Genomic DNA, 24,661 nt, shown 5'->3' with positions numbered 1-24,661 from the left:
AAAATAATGGTGGTAAAGATCACATAAATAACTGAAATCTAGAAAGACTCCAAAGCCTAAATTAAAATAATGACGTAGGTTTTCTTCTTCCAACTTTTTAATCAAACCAATTACAAATGCTCTTCTTCTTGCCCTGCCTGCCCTCTGGTGGAGTGGCTAAAGAGCAGGCAAGGAGATCAAGCAAACCCTAAAGTGGACTAGGAAAGAAGTTTCAGGTAAGTCTAAATTGCAAACCACCCCTGAATAAGTAGAGCCATTATCTCATGTGTAATAAGTGTGTATTTATTTTTTTGGTTTTCCCAACATTAAATTGGGTCAACAGTATGGGGACAAGAAGGTGTTATTCCTAAGCTGGTGCCTTTCCGTAGGTACTACTCCTTTGGCTTGCTCACCTAGATAATTCCCACATGGGAAAACCATCTCCCCTACCCCCAGTTCTCTATCTGGAAGAGAATGCAGCTTGGTTCAGTGTGGAACACAGTGAACTTGGAAGTGAGGGTGCCATTTCCAGTACTGGCACTTGCTAGTTAATCAAATGCCCTCAGATAACCTCTTAACCTCCTGAAGACTTCATCTGTAAATGAAGAATAGTGATATGAATGGGTCTATTGTGAGATTTAAATGAGATAAAGGTAGTACAAGTGCTGTGTAAACAGCGAGGTACTCTACAATCTAGGACAGTATTGATATAGTGTTGACTCCTCTTCTCTCTGAATCAACATTTGACTTGACTTAGTTGCCTGTGTATTTTAAAATTTTTTTAAAAAATCAGTCTATCCTTTTAATCTTTAGCAAATAAATGGAGGCTTTAGTTTCAGATCCCTAAGAGAAGCTAATTGTGTGTCCTGATGTGACTCAGGTCTCTGTGTATACTCTAGTTTCACTTTCATTTTTGTTTTAATTATAGCATTGAAAAAGTAGAAGGCTTACAATTATGTCTTTCAGAACTAATCATTATTTAGTGATTCTACATTTCAAAAATATTGATCATGTCTTTAATATAAATTATTGGGCTCTTTTAATGTTACCTTGGCCTACTATAAGTTTGTTGACAGCAATGATAATAGTTTTAAGTTTTTTTTAAAAAACATTTAATTGAAGCTATAATAATTTAGAAGATGTAAGTATTTAAACACACCTAGGTGTTCAAATTTATTATACTTTTATTTATTATACATATTATTCTGTGTAGCTAAAGATAAATGTGAAAATTCATAAAATTGTTTAACCAGAGAGTTGAGTTCTGCATTCTTCTTTCTGCTGTACACACAATCTCTCATCCCTTCTTCTATCCCACTTTAGTAGGTTATACTAAAAGGAAAACAAAAACAGAAAGGTAGCTATCTGAGAAGTCGTAAAACTGTCAGAGTTGCCTGGTCCAAGTCACTATTTTTCTTGCCCAGGTGTTTACAATAGCCTCCTATCTGATTTTCCTACTTTAGTTTAAAGTTCTTAACAATAGCAGCCAGAATGTTAGAATTCAGGTCAGATAATGCCATTTATATACTCAAGTTCTTCCAAGGGCTTTTACTTCTCAGTCCTCGATCCCTGCCTACATCTCACTCCCTCAGTCCAGCTACATTGATTGGCTTCCTTGAATAGCCAGGACCACCTCAGCCTCAGAGTCTTGCTGTGGGATGCTCTCCCTCAGGTATCTGCACTAGTGGCTTCCTCACCTCTTTCAGATTTATTCATTTTTTTCCCATTTTTTTTTTTATTGGTGCATTATAGTTGCACATAATGATGGGATTTCTTGCTACATAGTTGTACATGCTCACTGTATAACAATATAATTTGGACAATATCGGTACCCAGTGTTTCCCTACCCAGAGAAGACCCCTTAATAGGGTCTTCTCTGTCACCTTTTTAAAAATTCCAGCTCATACTCTATCCTTATAACCCTTCCTTTATTACTATCTAGCATACAATATGTTTACTTATTTATTTTGTTTATTATCTGTCTCCCCCTCTAGAATGCAATCCACATGACAACAAGGAGTTTTGTCTGTTTTTTCAACAGTTGTAACTTTAACACCTGGAAGAATGCCTGGCTCATAGTAAGTGCCCAATAAATAATTATTATAAATAATTTCTGAATGAATAAATGAAACAAAGTCGAGGTCCTACTTGATTTGCAGCACTATAAAAATTGCAAAATGTCCATCAAAACTTTACCTAAAAAGTCACAAAACTTTTGGTATGTTCTGGTAAGACCTGTTACTATAACATCCAAGGGGTTGGTGTTCTCTTTCATATCCCTGCCCCTATCCCCAAATATATTGGTCTTTTTATGCTTCTAGAATGAAGATTTCCTTTAATCTATCATTGTTCCTTTTAGTATAACTGTTTAAATCATTCCTAATTTTTCATAAGAGGAGGAAATAAATGAATTACAGTGAAACACCTATCCTATGCTTTCTTTGATGCTATAATCTCCTAATGGACTTAGTTTTGGTTACCCAGTTTCCGACTTCTCTTTTACCCCCATCTCCAAAATATAGATATTATAACCAAAAGATTTTATTTGGATTTCTTGTCTTGCTTTACATGCTCTTCATTAGCAATCTTGCACATTTGATGGTTTCCATAATCTCTTTCTTAGATTACTCTCGAATTTTTAAGCCCAGTCTTGACATTTCTTATTGACCCTAGGTTGGGCCATCATTCAAATTCTCAAATCTCATGTGTCTAAAACCAAATTTATCTTTTTCCTTTAACACTATCTTTTATTCCAGTAATCTGTCTGCTAATGACCTTGCCTTCTTCCAACTTTGGAAACTCTTCTAAGGCTTATAATTATGAAAGCTTACATGAGTTTCTTCAGTGTCAAGTTTCAGTGCTTATACTTCTACAATATCTTTTGATTTGTACCTTTCTTTGTTTTTAGTAGATTTGGGATAAGCCTGAGATTCTGCATTTCAAGTATGCTTCTGAGTTGGCTCAGGTCGCTGGTCCAATTGTTATTCCTTAAGTTGCAAGGGCATGCTCTAGGCTAACAATGACCATCTGAGCCTAGTCTTCTACTTCCTGTTCATAGCTATAGTTACGAAAATTTAATTCTCTTCCAAAAATAGAGATCTGATGTTGCCCAGTATTGCTTTAAAAAACAAAATGGTGCCCGGTGGTGGTGGCACATGCCTGTAATCCCAGTGACTCAGAGGTTGAGGCAGGAGGATTGCAAATTCAAGGCAAACCTCAGTGATAGCAAGACCCTGTCCCAAAATAGATATTAAAAAAAATAAAATAAAATAAAAAAAGACTGAGGATGTAGCTCAGGAGCAAAATGCCCTTGGGTTCAATCTCCAGTACCACAAAAACAAACAACAACAAAAAACAAAAGCCCAAACAAACAAAAAGAAAAGTTTTGTTTATGTCACAAAAAATTCAGATATTTACAGATAGAAGCCATAATGGTCAATTCAGATTTGATCATTAACACATTAATGTATATCTTTTCAGTTCTTTTCTTGTTGGCATGTAAATATATATTTGTATTTTAAACCATAAAGGAATCATTTATATCTCGTTGCCCAGTGTACAAATTTGCTCCCTAAGTTTGTTGGACTTGCTCATTTTATAAAACTGAATTTTTCCTCTTTTCTCTATATGATAAAAATGCCAGATTCTCTTTTGCTCAGCCTCTCTTACAGCTGGGAACTGGGGCCTTAGTGCAGTCAAGCAGATGCATCCTCTCTGGACTTTAATTCAGGAGCTGGTGACTCAAAGCAGCAGGGATGACGCAGAGGCCACTCTGGCCAGGGCACAGCGGCCATGACAGCTGCATCCGGTTTCCAGTGGCAGGAGAGACAGCTGTTCTGTGGCTGTCCTGCACCCAAGGACGTGGCAGTGGGAGCCATGGGGTCAGTGCTCAGCAGCTGGGGTGGTGACTTCACAGAACCAGCTCTGTGGAATGATTTGGGTGTGGTTCTTGCCTGGATGATTCTTCTTCCCACCTTTGCTTCTTAAATTAGTTTAAAAGTTGTTTTTAGTTTATTAGCAACAAATACTAATGCTGCAAACAGTAACTAGCTCTTGGATAGTTACGCCCTTTCTATGTGCCATGCAGATCTCTGAATGCCTTATGTATATTAACTTATTTAATTTTTACAACAATCCTGAGAGGTAGGGACTAGTAATATCCCCATTTTACAGAGGACAAAACTGAGTTATAGAAAGATTAGGTTATTTGACCAGGGTCACATGACTTTTGTAAAAGGTGACTTTGAAACTAGTCTGGGGTAGCTGTTATGGCCCTAAACTTTTTTTTTTTTAAATTTTTTATGTTTATTTTTTGTAATTATAGTTGGACACAATACCTTTACTTTATTTATTTATTTTTATGTGGTGCTCAGGATCCAACCCAGGGCTTCGCACTTGCGAGGCGAGCGCTCTACCGCTGAGCCATAACCCCAGCCCCAAGGCCCTAAACATTGTATAACTTATGTTTTTTTTATGTAACAAAATTTCATGAGTATTTTCATTTTATTAAATATTCATCTGGATATTTAAAGTAGCTATATAGTGTTCAAGTATAAGGTTGGCCTGTGATTTTTTTAATCAATTCCCTATTGTTTAACATTAACGGTATCCTGGTAGCTAAAGTCTTTCTTAATATCTATGACTATTTTCTTGCAATATAGTCTAAAAGTGGAATGCTTGGTCAAGGGTATCTAAATTACCTTCCAGAAAGATTGTTCTTATTTGCACACCTGACATATCCTGTTACCCTGAATTCTTATTAATGTTGAATATTGTCCTTATTTTCTTTGTGGCATTGAAAATGACAGATCATTTTCTCTTAAATTCGAAATTCTTTATATATATTTAAAAATACTTCTTTTGGCCCTTTGTTCAAAGTCATTTTATAAATTGTCTTCATCAACCATGGCATAAACTATTTTGGTTGAAACTATTTCAATTCAAAACTTTTCTTTCTCTGGTTTTAATTACTTTTCTAACTAACTTTCTTCCTACAAGTCCTAAATGTTCATCCTAAATACTCATAAGGATTATTTTGTATTAGACTGAACCATATGAATGTGCTACTTTCGGCCTTGAAATTGCAATCTTCCTGCCTTGGCCTCCCAAGTCACTGGGATTATGATGGGCATGTGCCTGGTGCACTAAATGCATTTTGCAAACGCATTTGCCTCTCTCTGCTTGGTGAAATCCTATTAGTATTTTGTGAGGCTGAGTGTATGGGTCAGGTCCTTGTCACTCTTCTCCAGGTCCCCTTTCCAACCCTCTTCACCTTTCCACTTTCTTTCTTTCCTGTCATAGATGTAGAATGGCAGGTTTCAGGGCATTGTAGCTGAGTAGGAAGCTTGGGACTGCTTGGCAGTGGGCAAGCCTCCTTTTGTTGTTCCCTGGTGGAGACTTCTTGTTTTGGCAGCCACAGGGAATGGCAAAATTTCTGGCTCCTCGCAGATGCATAACAGATATCTGTTGAATTGAAGGACTAGTAAGTTTTGAGTACAGGAAATGCCTTATTAGCCAAATAATACTTGCAATTGTCTCCCATGTTGAATGAGAAAGATTATGTGTAATGTCCTCAAATATCTTCTAATTTGGTTGGTATTCTGTTTGGAATTGGTCTTCCTTTTTTTGAATTCTCCAACTCTATGAGTCATCTTTTTTTGGGGGGGTGAGGGTGGGAGGGGGTGAGAGGGGAGGGTACCAGGGATTGAACTCAGGGGCATTTGACCACTGAGCCACACCCCCTGTCCTATTTTATATTTTATTTAGAGGCAGGGTCTCACTGAGTTGCTTAGCACCTTACTTTTGCTGAGGCTGTCTTTGAACTTGCGATCCTCCTGCCTCAGCCTCCCAGCCACTGGGATTACAGGCGTGAGCCATGGCACTCGTTTTATCTTTTCTTATATTTTCAGGTGTGATAATGATATTGCTATTCAATGAAATTATTTTTCTTCATGGCACAGTTCTCAAGAATGAAACAACACAACTCTCTAACTTGTTGAATAAGTAATCAGTGTACTTTCTAAGAGATAAATTCTATTATTTGTTTCCCTTTAACCATATTTATCTTTTCTCTTAGGTGAACTTCCAGGAACTTTCAGGAAACATTAATAATGCTAAAGATACAGTTAAAATATTAAACAAACTACAAGTATTTTTTAAATACATTAAAAATGAGACTTCCCCAAAGTCTCGTATGCTAAAGGCGTGGTCATAAGTCTGTGGCAGGGCTAGGAGGTGGTGGGACCTTTAAGAGATGGGGCCTAGTGGAAGGGAGTCAGGTCATTAGGGGTTTACCATTGAAGGAGGTATTGGGACTCTAGCCCCCTCCTTCCTCTCTTTGGTTTCCTAGCTGTTATGAGGCAAGCAGCTTTGCTCTGCCACATATTCTCCATCATGATGTTTTGTCTTGCCACAGGCACCAAAGCAACAGAGCCAACAAACCATGGAGAAATCTCTGAAACCATGAGCCAATATAAAGCTTTTTTTCCCACTTAAGTTGATTTTTTTCAGATATTTTGTCACAGCAATGGAAAGCTGACTAACCGGGATACTTAGTATAATCAATTTAAGATACACTTACAAGAAGAAAATCATGGAATTATAGGATTTTAAAAAATGGAAGAGATTCCCAAGGGTTTCAGTATGTGCTCTTTGGGGACAAAACACCAGATGAAAATGTTGAGGAGGAGAAAATAGTCTTGAGTTTAGCTTTGGCTCCATAGTCATTCTCAAGTTAATTTGAGTTCTGTCTCAACCCTTTCTCAGCTATGCATCCTGCACTAACCAGTCCTGAAACAAGTTCATGTGGAAGCAACGGCAGTTCTAGTTCTTTTGGTTTATATTCAGAAGGGACTGGGTGCTGCTTTATGTCCTCCTTGCCCCTGAGTCCACCAGGCATCCAGACAGCTCTGGCCTGCTTACCTTTTCTTTCCTGCTTACCATTAGGAAAATGTGCACTCAGTATTTTGCGTTTGGTAAGTGGACTTCTCTAACTAGATCCAAGGATCCAGAAGATCAGTTTGAGATTTGTAATGAGGGGGTGAGGCATTATAATAAAAAGGTAAAAACAAGTGTTGGTGAGAAATAGAAAAAATTCCAACCCTTTAGATAGGGAGTTATATACTCTGTGAATTATTTCTCAATAAAACTGTCAGAAATAAAAAAAGGCATCTGTATTTTATATTTAATTTTGTCTTCTGGTACTTCTCTGGCTAGCTGGACATTCCTATGTCTAATTCTGCTCCAAGTCCAGCCAATAGCTAATGTAGCAGAGTAGAAATTGAACTCACTGCAACTTGGGCATGAAGGGAAAATACACGTTACTTATTTAGTCTATCGTTCTGAAGTCCAACTGATGGACAGTGGAGAAATTAGTGACATGCTGAGTGTGTGGTGTCTGGGAAGCCACTGTGCTGGAAGGACTGGCTGGGACTGAGTCACCTGCAACTAACACACAATATTCTTGCTGCCACTACATCCACCCAAATTACTAATGGACAGGGCAGTTAGGGAGGTGCTTCATATGTATGATCTGAATTTTTGTTTTGGTTCTTGATTCTGTTCCTTGTTTTGGACTGTGATCCATGTGATTTAGGACTTGCTGTGAACTCCTGCATGTATGTGCTCTGTAGCCTACAAAGGCTCTCTTGACTTCTGACTGCTGGCTCTGTCTTGAACATTGGTTCCCTGGCAGTGTCTCTGTGTCTGGGTTTGCTGTACTCCTGTGGCTAGTCACAAAGGTTCATTGTTTTGGTGTCTGTCTTGGCTCATCTCATCTCTATGATCAGTAGTTGGCCAGGGTGATAAAATGATTGTTTTGTGGCTTCCTGAAGCTCAATAGAATTCATGCACTAAGTCCCTTCATCCAAAACTATTTAAAGCACTCTAAAATGTTTTAAATAAAAATTACTATGTGTTTATAATTTTTTTTATTGATGATGATATGAACACTTATTTTACTTGTAAACCTGTATTATGTTTGTTTGTTTGGAAAGAGAACTGCCTGGCTGTATTGGTGTTTTGGAAGAAGGTACAAAATCATATTTTATGAATTGGCTCTGATGGAGATAAACAGTAATGTACATTTACTTTTCACATTCTTTTATTTTGGCCAAACCAAATCAGTGATGTAATAGTTCAAAATAAAATTTGGAGTACTTACTGGTTGCTTTGAGTAATTTATATTTTAAAGGATTGTGACTTCTACAAACAACCAAAATTATTTTAAAATTTATATTCATTTAGGAATGAAACTTAGAGTATCTGCCGTTCTTTTTTTTTCTTTATCTGTTTTACAGCATGTTTATTTCTGTGCCATTAAACATTATTCAACATTCCTATTTACAGTGGCTATGCAGAGTTCTGGAGTGTTCACTGAATTCCTTATCATGGGATATGTATTTTGCATTGCTCCCTGAATAATTTTTCCTGTGATAGACCATACCATTATAAACAATACACCGGAGTCTTTGCACATTCATGACACTTTCCTTAAGATAATTTCCCAAGTGGAATTTTGAAGTGAAGCAGAATGCACATGATTGAGGCTTGGGATGGGCATTTCCCAGTGGCCGTTGAAAGTGAGTGTCTGTGCACAATTCCACCAGCTGTGCAAGACTGCCCATGCCTATCTATCACTCTGGCTAATACTTAGTGTTAGGAAAATGGGGTTTTCAATGTTCTCTTTTTAGTTACTGGTGAGGCTGAATATTTTCATATGCTTATTGGCAATTTGTTGTTTTTTGACGAAGTTTATTGTATATATTTGAGGCTTACAACATGATGTTATAGGATACATAATGTGTAATAATATGAGGCTTACAACATGATGTTATAGGATACATAATGTGTAATAATATGGTCACTCTACAGCAAGGGGTGTGTGTGTGTGTGTGTGTGTGTGTGTGTGAGAGAGAGAGAGAGAGAGAGAGAGCGAGCTGGTATATCTGACATTCTTAGTGTCAATGCTTGGGTAGTCATTTTTATTACAAATAATACTTTATTTTGGAAAAATAGACATTTTATGAGAATTTTAAGAGTATTTAACATGAGTGTATATTGAGCTTATAAAGAGACCAACTTGATTAAAATATTTTACTACTAAATGAATAAGAATTTGAGAATTAATCTGTTACATAGACTTAATTTTTAGACAAATCATTTGTCAGTAATATACACACACACACCACACATATGCATACACACACACACACACACACACACACACACACACACATATATATATATATACTCAAACTTATGTTTATCTGTTTATTTTTAGAAATGTTGCCCTAAGATTCAACAGGATATAATTTTCACATTATTACCTAAACCAAATCATACTTGTTAATTCATAAATGTTTATGTCTGAGAAGCAAAAGGTTAATAAAGACAATTTAAAGGAAGTGTACTCTTTTGATTATTTACTTACTTATTCAGATATCCAAAAGGATTAAAAGGTATAAAAAATGCTTGAGTTATTTCCTAATAAGTCTAAAGCAGCTGTAGAAGAAATGTGAATAGAGTGAGGTAAAATTACACAGATCTCTAGACTAGATAAATGCAATGGTGATAGAGAATAGCCAAGAAAGAGAAGGAACTATAAATACCAGAAGATGAGTGAAATGTTAAAGGATTGGTTTAGTCCAAGTCCCGGATGGATATGGCCATCAGGGTGGAAGGGTATGACATAGGAAAAGTGTGTTACAGTCGTAAGCACTGCAATGAGTTTATGCATCATTCACATACCACTCGTGCCTCTCATTCCATTCATCTTGGTTGGGATACAGGTTAGACTGTTGTATCAACATATGAAGACTCAAACAAACCCAAGTCAAGGGAGGAGGGACTTGGGTTTTGTGTCCCCACTGATGCAGTATGAATTGGGGACAATTGGCTGCTCACCAGGTTTGAGAAGGGGTCACATGGAGAGATCAACTCTTTCCTGGATACTACATAAAAATCAAGGGCAAGAGACTTCTTTGTCCTTGGTTTTAATTTGATTTATTAAACAAGGTTGTTCTCAAAGTGTGGTCGGTATTAGTAATACCTGGGAACTTGCCAGAAATGCAAGTTCTAGACTTAATGAATCAGAACTGCTTGAGGTGGGGCCCAACAACTGTGTTTTAACAAGCACTCTAAGGGATGCGAGGCAGTTTAAAAAATCATGGATTTAATACAATTTTTTGAAAGGGAATATCAGCGTATATGTTTGACTTTCCTTTTTTCTTGTGTTCTTCCTGCCATCTCTCTCTCTCTTCTATATACAATTCCTCAACACTGGAAAGGAGCAAGCTTTCCTTTTACTTGACCTAATGTAACATCCTACTACCATAAAGCACGAATCCTCATATCTACATTACATAGCATGAGCAAACAGACTGTGAGAAAGAACCCTGTGGGCTTGGTTGCACAGAGAGAAGGAAGATATTTGGAAAATAATCTGGATTCCTGCATGATCCTATTTTGAATGCCAGAAGCTGAGCATTACTTTTGTCTTTGTATCCCTTCTTTAAGATGCATTAATTTCCAGGGACTGGGGTTGTGGCTTAGTGGTACAGCGCTCGACTAGCACATGTGAGGCACTGGGTTCCATCCTCAGCACCACATAAAAAAATAAACAAAATAAAGGTACTGTGACCATCTACAACTAAAAAAGAAATTCACCAAAAAGATGTATTAATTTTCAGTCCCCCTTCCTGAAATGAATATCTTGAACTGACCATTGCAAGGGTCCTATTCTCAGAACAATAAGAAAAGAACACATTATTTTCCAGGTATGTGTAACCCAGTTACACATACAGTTATCTCTCACTATCAGCAGAGGAATGATCAGAACAACCCTCCTGGATACCAAAATCTGCAGATGCTCAAGTCCTTTATATAAAATAGTATAGTACTTCATAGAGCCTATGAAATACTGTATCTTGTACATCCTCTTGTATGCTTTTTATTATCTCTGGATTACTTACAATATCTAATACTGTGTAAATGCTATGTAAATAGTGGTTATATTGTAGTATTTAGGGAATAAAGGTAAGAAAAAAGTCTGTACATGTTCAATAAAGATGCAATTTTCCCCAAATAATTTAGATCTGAGGTTGATTGAATCCACAGTTATAACATCCAAATCCTGCCACAGATGGGGAGGACCCACCCTACAGTGTTCATTTTTGGCAGGAGTCTGGCTGCTACTCCTATGTGTTCCACAGGAAGAAACAGTACTGAGCATCAACAACGAGAGAGAGAGAGAGAGAAATAGTCAAGAATGGAGAATTTCTAATTCTGGTTCCTAATTCTGCCAGCCTTCTCAGGGGAGAATGTCGTTTCCCCTGTTTATAAAATAGAGATAATATCCTGAATGCAGCATTACATAAAAAGGCATTATTTTCACTTCTTCCTCAAATTACTTACCAATAGTAATTTGTCTTCATTCTCAATGTGTGTTAGAACTTATATTGTCAATCATATAATACAAAACATTTCAATTTTCATTCATTTAGTGTTTCCTGTGGAAAGAGTTGCCTGGTAAACAAAATTGTAATTATTGTAAAGAAATAACTCTAAGTGTGCTACATTCATATGGTTGTAAATTAGCAGTTTTCATTTTTGAGAATGGGGAGCTTAGAGAGTGGGACATTATTCTTGCCTCTACCTATTCCATTCTTCACACGTCTGACTTTTTGAGTAATCATTCTTGGAATGTAAACGGCATGGCCCTCTTTTTGGGCTTCCCATTGCATTGAGAGTTAACATCGACTTCCTCAACATGTGCCTTGAGCTCTGCTGCAGAACCTCTGGCTTTTCCTCCTCATACTGAATTTCTTTCTGGTTCTTGAAGAAAATGAATTTTTCCCTATTCCAGGGCTTTGGGATATTCCCGTTGTCAGGAATATTTTTCCTCTAACCATTTGTGAGGTTAGTTCTCACTTATTCCTAATTTCTGCTAAATGTCTCTTCCTCAGACAAGCTCATCATGATTTTAGGATTTTCTGTTAACTGACCATTTCACTTCATATCAGTTGTCACAATTTGTAGTCATGTATTAATTTGTTGCTTATTATTTTGTCTACATTAGATTATAAACTTTAAAACATCAGAGATCATATCTATTTTTTTTTTTTACCTCCCTATACTCAGGGCTCTGGATAGTGCTAGACACATAGCGGGTGTTCCATAAATGTCTAATGATGGGATTATCAAATATCATATAGAAAATTGGGCACTAGGGTTTGAAATGTAAATGATAAATTATAATTTTAAAAACATTACAATTTATTAGATTTGATTGTTCACAAGTGAGTTGTATTTCTCAATTTTCAAAGCAGTTATCTGAAACTCAGAACATACTGCCATACAGAAAAACTGTCATTGTTGATCCAAGCCTGCATTTGCTGAGAATAACAGTTACAGATCTCTTGCAAACTTACCTCCATGCAAATATCTGTATCATTAGACCTCAGTTTCCAAGTCAGAAATCCTAGTTTTCAGTCTCCATATAATTTTTGAGGTCTTGGTTTTTGTGTACTTAAGAAATAATGTATTAAGGTGATTTTTAGTTCTTCTTTCTTGCTGTCCTTTTCATACTCTCAATTTTTGCAAGAGAGAGACAGAAACATTGCTATAAAGTTGTGCTCAGTGTAAGGGGCAGTCTTAAGTATCAGAGAAAAGGAACAACATGCAGTAGAAGTTTGGAATATGTCCTCTGAGCACCCACTGAGACCTCAGCACAGAGGGGCGGTTCCCAGTGTAGAAATGTGTTTGTGTGGATGTGCATGGGAGGTGGGAGTGGGCTGGGAAGAGGAGAGATTCTACTTGGAGGAGGGGGAATGACCCTGGGTGTTTTTTCCCCCCGTGTATGCTGGAGTGTTCCCTGTTTAGTCACAGCGGCAGCTGCACGGCCCTAACTACCATTGGAATGTTGGCTCTCAAAGACTCCATCAACAGGCACAGAAGTGGCCACCCACAAATGCAGATGTATCTCTTAAAGAGTCCAACGTTAGTGGTCATCTTAAGAACAATTATTCACTGCTGTGCTCTCTTTTCAAGGTCAATTCAAATCAAATTTAATTTTGCTTTCAAGTCCCTCTCAGACACAGAAAAGCATATTAGACTTGGAAAGGCCCAAGTGGCTAAAAATTTCCTGACCAGAACAGGAATTTCCTCCACACCCTGACAGGTGTTCCTCTTGTCCTTGTTTGCTCACCTCTTTGGACAGCCCACTTCATATCCCACTTCATATTTGGACAGGTCTTATTGTTACATATTTCACTTCCGTACCCTGTGATGAAGTTGGCCTCCCTGAACTTTCACCCTATTCGTCTTTGTTCTGCTTTTTTGGAGCTATGTAGAATATATCTAATCCTTCTTCAAAATGGCAGTTCTTCAAGCATCTGAAGACAGCTGTCATATCTCTACCCCTAAATTTTCTTTTTCAGGTAAAATAGCCTCAGATCTTTCAATTGTACCTTTTGTAAATAGTGTATTCATGTAGGGACTCTGTGATAGGTGGCAGACTGTTTTGTTCAGCTGATTTGTTTATTCAATTATTTGTTTTTCTTGCATGTATTCATACGAATAAATAGACTATTACAATAATGATAAATGCTACAAACGAGAGAGAGGTTCATGGTTCAACAAGTGTGTACACTCAGGCAGAATTTGAGCCAGGCAGAAGAAGTCAGCCCTGGCACTCTTAGGAGATCAAGATTGAACTGGGAGCTGATGGACAGGAAGAAGTGAACAAGGTGAAGAGGGTGTGTGTGTGTGGGGTGCTTTCCAGGCAGAAGGAGCAGTATTTATAAAGGTTCTATGGTTGAGGGACCTGTGATGGAAACATCACTTGTCCTCTTGGATCTTCAATTTCTGCATTTTCAAAGAATTATAATACTTTCTCTCTTATTAAAAGGATGGTTTTGAAGACCCATGAGATGGATACCAGTGTGCTATGAGCCATACAGTATTTTCCATGACAGAATAGATCCATAACCCAGCCAGGCCTGTTCCCTTACTGTTTACCAAGAGACATTCCTACTTCTGTCTTTTTTGCTTCTGATTTTCCTTCCCCAGAAAGTAGTCCCTGTTTCTCCAACCCTAAAAGCCTTTGCAGTCCATCTTACATCCCAGTTCCTTTGGGCACTCAGGCTCAGGTTTGTTTCTGTAGGGTGAGGGCTAAATGCTGGGCTTGGAGTCTTGAGTTTGATTTCTGTTTCTGCAACTGACTACCTAGTGGATTCATTCAGATTACTTTTCTTATATTCAATTTCTTTATCTACCCAAAGGGGATAATAATGGTAACTAATTCATGAAGTGGTGGTTAAGGTGCAAACAAAATACAGAGACCAGTTTCAAATAAAGTGGGGGTGGGAGTGGGGGTTATTTGAATTTAGGCAATAGGATTGCAATCCTAGGAACACATGCACAGGTCAGAGTGGCTTCTGGGACATATTCAAGGGACATATGAAAGGTTAGCATTTCATCCAGAAAAAGAAATGTTATGTGAGGTGTTTTGGACTTGCTATTATGTAAGAGTTGGCTAAATCTGGTTGGTGAGTAGTTGCAGTTATGATGTAAAACTAGTCTTAAAGTCATAGCTGGCTGTTCTATGGATAGCTGCTAAGTAAAATAAGTCTTGAAGTTATGGCAGGTTGTGTCTTTGGACTGATATTAGGAGATAGTTCCTTAGGACACCGGCTCCCTGGCCTGAGTATTTTTTTTTTTTTCCCTATGATTCCTCAACCCCTTTTTAGCACAGCGGGACAGAAATTACTCCACTATGGACAGTAATTTTTCACATACTTATAAAAGAGAGCATTTCCTAATCATCATTATCTCAGCCTGCAGGTCCTGTGCCTCCTCTCTGGCCTCTTACCTCCCGCCCTCATCCTGTCCCCACCCGCTTTTAAAAAGTCATTCTTTGTGCCACCCTCTGAATATCCCTACTGACTAGGAAAAGTCAGACCAACATCATTAATAACACAGAGAGAAGATGTTTCCATTCTGCATTTGGAAATAATCATCCTCCTTTTTATCCCCTCTGACACCCAATGGCTCAGTAATTCTTATAAACATATTCTTTTTTTGGGGGGGAGGGTACTGAGGATTAAACCCAGGGTGCTTAACTACTCAGCCACATCTCTAGCCCTTTTTCTATTTTATATTGAGACAGGGTCTCACTAAGTTGCTTAAGGCCTGGCTGAGTTCAAAGCCTGCTGAGGCTGGCTTTGAACTCGGGATCCTTCCTCAGCCTCCTGAGCTGCTGAGATTACTGGTGTGCACCACTGTGTCCAGCTATACTCTCTCTCTCTCTCTTTTTTATTTGTTCTTCTTAGATATACATGATTGTGGAATGTATTTTGACATATTATACATACTTGAAGTATAACATATTCTATATCAGGATCCTATTCTTGTGGTTGTACATGATGCCAAGTTACCCTGGTTGTGTATTCAAATACAAGGATAAGAAAGTTATGTCCAATTAATTCTACAGGCCTTCCTATTTCCCCTCCCCACTTCTTTCTCTTTATTCCCCTTTGTCTAATCCAATGGACTTCTATTGTTCCCCTTCCTATCCTCCCTTTTTTGGGTTAGCATCCACATATCAGAGAGAATATTTGGCCTTTGTTTTTTGGAACTGGCTTATTTCACTTATCATATTCTCCAGTTCCATCCATTTACTAGCAAATGCCACAATTTTATTCTTCTTTATGGCTGAGTAATATTCCATTGCTTGAGTGCATGTGCGTGTGTGTATGTGTATTCTCACATTTTCTTTGTCCATTCAACTGTTGAAGGACATCTATGTTAGTTCCATAGCTTGGTTATTGTGAATTGAGCTGCTATAAACATTAATGAGACTGTTACACTGTAGTATGCTGATTTTAAGTCCTTTGGTTAAGTCTGAGGAGTGGGATAACTGGGTCAAATGGTGGTTCCATTTCAAGTTTTCTAAGGAATCCCCATATAGATTTCTAGAGTTGTTGCACCAATTTACAGTCCCACCAGGAATGTATGAGAGTACCTTTCTTCCTACATCCTTGCCAACTTTTATTATTACTTGTATTCTTGATAATTGCCATTCTGACTGGAATGGGATGGACTCTCAGAGTAGTTTTAATTTGCATTTCTGTAAGTGCTAGAGATATTGAACATTTTTTTCTTTTTTACTTTATTTATTTATTTTTATGTGGTGCTAAGGATCGAACCCAGGGCCTCACACGTGCTAGGCTGAGCACTCTACCGCTGAGCCCCAGCCCCAGCTCTGAACATTTTTTCAAATATTTGTTGACATTCATATTTCTTCTCCTGTGAAGTGTCTGTTTAGTTCCTTAGCCCATTTTATTTATTTATTTATTTGTTGGTGGTGCTGGGAATTGAACCTAGGGCCTTGTGCATGCAGAGCAAGCACTCTACCAACTGAGCTATTTCCCCAGCCCTTAGCCCATTTATTGATTGGGCTATTTGTTTTGTTGGTGTTAAGTTTTTTGAGTTCTTTGTATATCCGGGAGATTAATGCCCTATCTGAGGTGCAAGTGGCAAAGATTTTCTTCCATTCTGTAGGCTCTCTCTTCACGTTCTTGATTGTTTCCTTTGCTGAATAAGTTTTTAGTTTGATACTATCCCATTTATTGATTTTTTATTTTACTTCTTGTGCTTTAGGAGTCCTATTGAGGCAGTTGGTTCCTCAGCTGACATGATGGAGATTTAGGCCTACTTTCTTTTCTACTAGGCACAGGGTCTCTGGTCTAATGCCTAGGTCCTTGATCGACTTTGAGTTGAGTTTTTTGCAGGATGAGAGAGAGGTCTAATTTTATTTTGTGACATATGGGTTTCCAGTTTTCCCAGACCATTTGTTGAAGAGGCGATCTTTTCTCCAAGGTATGTTTACGGGGCCTTTGTCCAGTACGAGATAATTGTATTTGTGTGGATTTGTCTCTGTGCCTTCTATTCTGTTCCATTTGGGCTTCATGTCTGTTTTTGTCTGGCTATATACTCTTAAGAAGAGAATAGAGAGGAAAAAATTGCTCTACTTCCAGATATTTGAAAATTGGATATCTAGATCTCTACTGCAAATCCAGTGGAATTGCCCTCGCGGTGAGACAGCATGTATATGCTAAGGCCCTCTGCACCTCCCACAATTTGGCCTAGTCACCTGACAGCTCCCCACACTGGCTCTGGCTCTGCATCACCTTACAAGACCAGCCCAGGGCTGGGATTGTGGCTCAGTGGCAGAACACTTGCCTCGAATGTGTGAGGCACTGGGTTCGATCCTCAGCACCACATAAAAATAAATAAATAAATAAATAATAAAGGTATTGTGTCCAACTATAACTAAAAAATATTAAAAAAAAAAAAAAAAGATCAGCCCAGTCCAGTGAAACTTGCTTTAGGTGGCAAGTTTTCAGAATGTCACTTCTGAGGTTTTTCTAGACTAAGGATTGCTTTATAGAAACTTGTTTGGCAAATATATCTTGAACTGTTTGTTACTGGGGATTGAACCCAGGGGCACTCTACCATGAGCCATATCCCCAGCCTCTTTTGAGAGAGGGTCTCTATGTTGCTGTGTCTCCCTAAATTGCTGAAGCAGGCCTGGAACGTGGTGATCCTCTTGCCTCAGCCTCTTCCGAGTCTCTGGGATTACAGATGAACACCACTGTACCTGCCTCTTGATAATTTTTAATAACATGGAAACAAATAAGATAGCTTTTTAAAGGAACTTACATTTGAATGAGATTAAGTAGGTGAAATTCTAGCAGGGTCTTTTGAAAGGTTGCAACAGCAATCGTCAAAACTGCAGTCAAGATTGGCAGGACAGTGGTCAAGGTTGTAATGACAAGGTATTGGATTTCTACCTTGAAAAAGGAATGGAAATGTGCTGAATTGATTAAGTTCATTGATTTAAGATTCTTTATATTTACAGACTGCAGACGATTGTAGATCAATAGTGCAAGTAATTTTCTTCTTTATAGAATTAAAAGAATCTGCAAAATAGAAATTCAACCAATGTTAGAGTCTGTAAACAAGTCAAAAATAACACCTGGCATTTAGCCAGGGGAATGTTAGAGTTCATAAACAAGTATGGATGGTGCCTGGCAAAATGCCAGAGGGAGTGGTTTGAGAAGTAACAAAAGCAAGCCATTAAGTGTGGAGATTCCTGATTGGTTGACTGATGTATCTAGTTTATGTTAATTAGATAAGCTGTGTGGAATGTATAAATACTGCTCCTGTCCTGCAATAAACGGCTCCCACTCCTGCTGTATCAACGTTTACAAGTTATTCGTCACCCCCCGGTTATTTTGCTGCAGCCGGACTGCGGCAGTTGGTGGCCCGTACGGGGAGCCCCGGGACACTCGGGGGTAAGTGACGAAAAAAAAAAAAAAATGCTGCCCGTCCATAGATAGGACGGGAGCAATCTGCTCGTCCCTAGGCAGATAGGGTGAGAGGAAAAATGACCATTTCGAGAAAATGGAGAAGATTGATACAGTATGTTTGTGTCTTGTTTTGTCTCAGTGTATTGTATTGTCTTTATGATGAAAATATGGAAGGGGTGAGAAGTAAATTACTAAGGGAAGAAGGCACCCCAGTGGAACCAAGAATAGTTAGGGCGTGTGTTGATAGAAGCCCAGGAACTCTAGTCAGAAAGAAACAGAAAGTTCAGAAGAAGAAAGATTATCAGAGGAGGAAGGATTATCAGGAAAAAAGTTGCAGCAAAAGGCTATTACTGAATACTTTTCGTTACTGGAGGGTGCGTGAAGCGGAGAGGCAGCTGCCGAGTGTGCAAGCCGGTCACAGCGCAGCAAGGATTTTCCAAGAGGCAGCGGCGACTGGCCCTTCCCCGCCTCCTGGCCGGGGAGCTGGCTCTTCCACTGCTGCGAGCCCAAATCTAGACCTGACCTGGAGGCACAGTCTCCCAGGCTCTTGCTCCCTGTGCCCAGTAGCAGTTTGAGTCCGGGACACTCCCCAGGGCCATCTGGGGCTGCCCAGGCTCTACAGCCAGCAGAAGATGCTACTGGTGTCCCTGATGTTTGGTCATTTTCAATGCCAATAACTAAACTACAATGGTTCTCCCACACCTGGAAGCTGATGAGTAATGAGCACTATTAATGCTATTTCAAATGTAAAAAGAAACCTTGAGATAATGTACTAAATTGTTCAAAAGGTTGTTTTCTTAGTGGAATACTACAGGATTTTCTTTAGCCATCCGGAGTTCCTGCCTTCGTCCCAGTGCCAGTGAAGATGAAGGTGGAAGAATTTCCAGTGTTGCTGAGAACCAGACGAGACTTCAGCTGAGAAAGGGACGAGACTTCGGATCAAGCTAGTTGCCTGCAGAATTTACCTGGACTGTGATTTAAGCTAGCTGCCTGCAGAACTTACCTGGACTGTGATTTACCTGGACTGTGAGTTAATCTATTGAGACACTGCTTTACCTGGACTGAGACAACAAACTGTAATCTATAACAAATTGTAACTCGGTATCTTTGCTAACAGTGTCATTGCTGGTATAATTTTTCCAAGGGCTTCTTGCATGGAGCCATCAAGTGGCTTGGTATTGTGGCATTTTGTATCCTCCCTTTCTGTTTGTAGCAGGTTATTTATGGTGTTTCTGTAAAAACCACTATGGTTGTTATTTAAATCAAACAAAAGGGGGAAATGTTAGAGTCTGTAAACAAGTCAAAAATAACACCTGGCATTTAGCCAGGGGAATGTTAGAGTTCATAAACAAGTATGGATGGTGCCTGGCAAAATGCCAGAGGGAGTGGTTTGAGAAGTAACAAAAGCAAGCCATTAAGTGTGGAGATTCCTGATTGGTTGACTGATGTATCTAGTTTATGTTAATTAGATAAGCTGTGTGGAATGTATAAATACTGCTCCTGTCCTGCAATAAACGGCTCCCACTCCTGCTGTATCAACGTTTACAAGTTATTCGTCACCCCCCGGTTATTTTGCTGCAGCCGGACTGTGGCAAACCAATACTGTGCTGGTGGCTTAGAATATAACCCCTTATCAGCACCATACTTTTGACACTTCCCATGCTCTGCTAGCTCAGGGGCCATAAAAACTATATTAGTGCATGTCTAGTTCTGCAATAAATAAAGTTATTTATTATCTTCTAACAGGTGAGATAAAAGATCAGCATTTATGTCTGGGATTAACTAGTGAATATAGGCCACTCTGTGATACCCTATGGGACATAGCATAGTTTGGGGTTTAAGGCTCAAAGAAAATCTATTTTGAGAAATGTATGCTACAAATACTTTGTTATGAGCAAGTGTGTATCCTAATAATGAAGATATCTTTTCCCTCAGTCCCTGAAGCATTAACTATTAGATATAGCATTTCTTTTCCTTACCAACCTGAATCCTATCAACTGAATATCTTCTGCCTCTATACTTTTGTTTTGAAATGTAGCTTCCAGTCCCATTTACTATGCTGTTTTGACATAATGAAATGAAGATGAATGTGCCTATTTGTGTGTCACAACCATTTTGATTACAAGTATTTAAATAGTATATAAAATCTCACTGAAGCATGTAGTTGGGAATATGAAAATGTGGTTACACCACCACCATCACATGATTCTACAAAGATTGAAACTGGCCATTTTTCTTCCTTATGAAATTGGTCACAATGAAAATGTGCATTGTGTTCTCTTCATTCTTTTTCTCTCTTCTCTTGTTAATTCAGCATCCTTTTCTTTGTTTCCGTGGGTAGTTTTCTTCAGGCCTATCCCCTAATAATGGATACCTAACATCTGTGCCCACATTCTAAACACCTTTGTTAAATTCAATATCTTTTATAAAAATCCATGCACATTTTAGGAAGTCAGGAGCCTAATAAATGTTAGCTAAACTCATCATATGGCCAAATCTCTCTTTTCCTATTGCTTTCACTTTTATTTTGTCAATTGCCAATTATCTTATTTTTTTTTAATAATGAGAACTTTATTTTTTCTTATTAATCTTGAAACTGATAAATAAAACCATAAAATATACATACTAATGGGGTACCATGTAATATTTTGATACATGTATACTTTGTGTAATGTTTAAATCAAGTTAAATATTTATCATTTCTTTGTAGTGAAAACTTTTAGAATCCTTTCTGCAAGCTCTTTGAATTTTTTTTTTTTTAGTTGTTATTATCTTCAGATCAGGCATTATGGTAAGAAATGAAGAAATCTCATTTTTTTTCTTTCACTACCCAATGTTCTATTTTGATAAATGCCAAACATATGAAAGTTGAAATAATTACACAGTGACCATATGCATACCCATTAATACATATTCTACAATGAGTATTTTAATATATTTATTACCCAACTATGTGCATTTATATCTTATTTCATCCATTCATCAATCCAACTTATTTAATGCAGTAAGTTGCAGATGTTAGTATACTTAATAATAAAGGCTTCAGTGAGTGTATCATAAGATTTTTACATTGGCTTACAGTTCTCTGTCTTTCCTTAATAGGTACATATAATGATCTAAAAAATATTGAGCTTACCATTCACTGAGTTTTGACAAATATCTACTCCTGCATAAAGTGAAACCCCTCTCATGACATAGATCACTGCTATCACCCCAGTAACTTTCCTCATACCCCTTTCCAGTCACCACCTCCCCCAACCAGGGTTCTAATTTTTTTCTACCATGTATTAGTTTTGCTATTTCTAGATTTTTACACAAATGGAATCATAAAATATGTGCCTTTGTGGATAAGACTTCTATCATTTAGCTGTATGTTGTGTGTATCAGTATTTCCTTTTTATCTGTTGTATGACTATGCCGAATGGTCTTTCCATTTTCCTATTGATGAACAACAGTGGTTTGTGGCTGTGATGAATAGAGCTGCTAAGAGCATTTTAATGCAAGCGTTTTTGTGGACATATGGATAAATAATACTTAGAGTGGAATTTCTGGGTCATAGGATATGTGTAGCTTAATATTATAAGAGACTACCAGCTTTATTTTTCAAAATGATCATGCTATTTTACATGACAGCCAGAAATGCATGAGAGTTCTGGTTGCTCCACTTTCTTGTCAACATTTGGTGCAGTCATTCTTTTGAATGCTCAGTTTTGGGGTGGGTGCATTATGATACCTCATTGTGGCATTCATTGACATTTCCCTGATGACTAACGATGTTCAGTACTTTTCATATGCTTAACGGTCATTAGTAGGCATTCTTTGTGAAAGGTCTTTTCAAAATCTTTGACTACTTTTTATTGGGTGGTTTAGGTTTTTGTTGAGTTATAGAGACTCTTTATATGTCCCAGATATCAATCTCTTGACAGATGCATGTTTGTGAAACCATTTATCCTTTGATTTCATCTATTTTGACCTTCATTCTGTAGCATAAGTGAACCTGTGCCAAGCAATGTCCAAAGATCCTTATAAGTTTGTGAGATAAATATCTGCTGGGCAAATATTTCTGGGAAAATTGTGCCATATCAAGGACACAGTGGCATGCTGGAAAACTGGTGAGTGTCAAGGACTGTGCCATTTTGTCCTTATCAGTGGTTATTTTCAGTATGGAAAATAGTGTTCACTTTCCTAGTTTAAAACCTTCATTTTATCTAGCAGTCTGTTTATAAAGTAATAAAAAATGAAATAAAGCTAAGAGTAATTATAAAAGAGGAAATAAAAACCCAATAAAAATTTTTTGTTTTACTTTATACATAGTTATCTAGGGAAAAGTAATTAGTATTACTTGTGATTGATGGTAATTATAAAGTTGATGAGAATACTATAAATTTGTGAAGCCATCATTTTTTTTTCCAAAATATTTTCACATATTCTCTACATCATGAAATCAGGAAATACATTTTAGAGTTGTCTTCATCTCTAATAAGAGAGAATTAATACTGCAAGTAATGTAGCCATTTTAAGTCATACTCAGAGTTCAGTTCTTACAATCAAATTGAAAGTCTAGGAGAGCTAAAGTATTTTTGCATCATTCATTGCTACATTGTAATTCAGAAGATTGGTAACAATCCTAGCATCCACTTACAGAGACTGGTTTAAATAAACTGTTTCAGCCACACTGTACATTGGCATGCTTTACTTTGTCTCTTTCTACTGGATACTTACATTGCTTTATTTTTTCCTCCATGACTTTATAACCATAAGATTTTTACAGATGGAAAGAAGTTTGAGTTCAAACTTTTTTGAGAGAAATTTTACATTTTACAGAGAAGACATGGATCTGCGAAATTAAATAACGTGCCTCAAATAATAGAACTCAGAGTTCTGGGAGTTAGGAAAAAATATCCATCTTCTGATTGAATAGACATTTGGTTTTGTGTTTTTTTCTCTAATGTCAAGCCCTGTGGATTTGCACGATAAGTAGATTCTTAAATTTATCCTTTCCTTTCCACTGTTTGCCACCTCTAATTATATCAAAACTGAATTACCACAACATCCTCTTAGCAAGTCATCCAGACTAATCTTTTTCCTTCAAATCCATCCTGCACCCTTTTGTGTCACTAATTTTCCCAATATAGACCTTTATCAGGCATCCATTTACTCCAGAAGTTTGAGTGGTTTTGTTGAATGAAGTCCTAAATTCTCAAGGATCTCCATATTCTGACCTCATCCTGCCTCTTTATCCTTTTTTCTCAATCCTCCCAAACTATACCTACTCATCAGAGTGGTCTCACCATCCTCCAGTTGCATGTGAATTCCTGCTGTAGTTGCTTATTCTGGTATGCCTCCTTTTCTCCATTTGCCCTTATAACTGTTAGTTCAAAATCCAGCTCAAATTCAATCAACTCCATGAAGCATGCTGTAATTTTTTTTTTTTTTTTTTTTTAGCTGCTGTGATCTCTCACTCCTGAACATAGCGGTGATCTACCTAGCAATTGATACATTTCTCTAGTCCTTAGACGCAATAAAACCCCAAATCTCAGCGGTTTAACGGTAGAAGTTATATTCATGGGCTGGGGATGTGGCTCAAGCGGTAACGCGCTCGCCTAGCATGCGTGGGGCGCTGGGTTCGATCCTCAGCACCACATGAAAATAAAATAAAGATGTTGTGTCCACCGAAAACTAAAAAATAAATATTAAAAAAATTCTCTCTCTCTCTCTCTCTCTCTCTCTCTCTCTCTCGAAGAAGAAGAAGAAGAAGAAGAAGAAGAAGAAGAAGAAGAAGAAGGAAGAAGTTATATTCATGTTCACCGACAGTAGAGTGGTGGAGGAAGCTGTGTTTTCTGCAGCCCTAGGGACCCAGGGTGAGGGAGACTCTGCTACCTTCAACATAAAGTTTCCAGAGTTGCTCAGGGTAGCAACTTTCAGCTAGAACTTGGAGAGAGAGCTCTTAGCTGCATTGGTCTAGAAGTGACATGTCACACTACTTTTGCTGGTGAGAATTAGGCACAGGGCTCCACCTTGTGCTGGGAAATGTACCCCTGGCTCAAGATTTGTATTCTCTGAACCACTCTATGAAGGCAGGCACACAACTGGGGAGCAGCTGGCTACCTTTGTATCACCCTGTTCTGATTTCTAATTGCTTTTTGAGGGCAGCCTGATATCCCCAGCTGTATTTTATGCTGTAACTCAAATTCCACAAGTATACACAGCAAGATACCAAGCACTTAGTGTGTTTTTCAGTAAATGTTTTTGTTAAATGACAAAATGATTTATGTAATTTTTTTTTCTTGGGTTCTTCATTCCTAAAGAGA

General features: G+C 37.9%; 1 long non-coding RNA gene across 2 annotated transcripts in view; it reads left to right on the top strand.

Annotated features, from left to right (window-relative positions):
* LOC114085319 (uncharacterized) overlaps positions 1-24,661 on the top strand; it is a 40,933-nt gene that overhangs the window by 10,081 nt on the left and 6,191 nt on the right. The window contains exons 2-3 of one of the 2 annotated variants that reach the window (XR_003581454.2): positions 1,974-2,057; positions 24,109-24,211. This is a non-coding gene — a long non-coding RNA (uncharacterized lncRNA). Of the gene's footprint in view, positions 1-1,973; positions 2,058-24,099; positions 24,212-24,661 lie in introns of both variants that reach the window. The other variant, XR_011706601.1, reaches the window with a different exon arrangement.

The sequence above is a fragment of the Marmota flaviventris genome, chromosome 1, assembly GCF_047511675.1.
Source record: "Marmota flaviventris isolate mMarFla1 chromosome 1, mMarFla1.hap1, whole genome shotgun sequence".
NCBI classification, from domain to species: Eukaryota; Metazoa; Chordata; class Mammalia; order Rodentia; family Sciuridae; genus Marmota; species Marmota flaviventris.
This window is presented reverse-complemented; position numbering and strand designations above follow the sequence as displayed.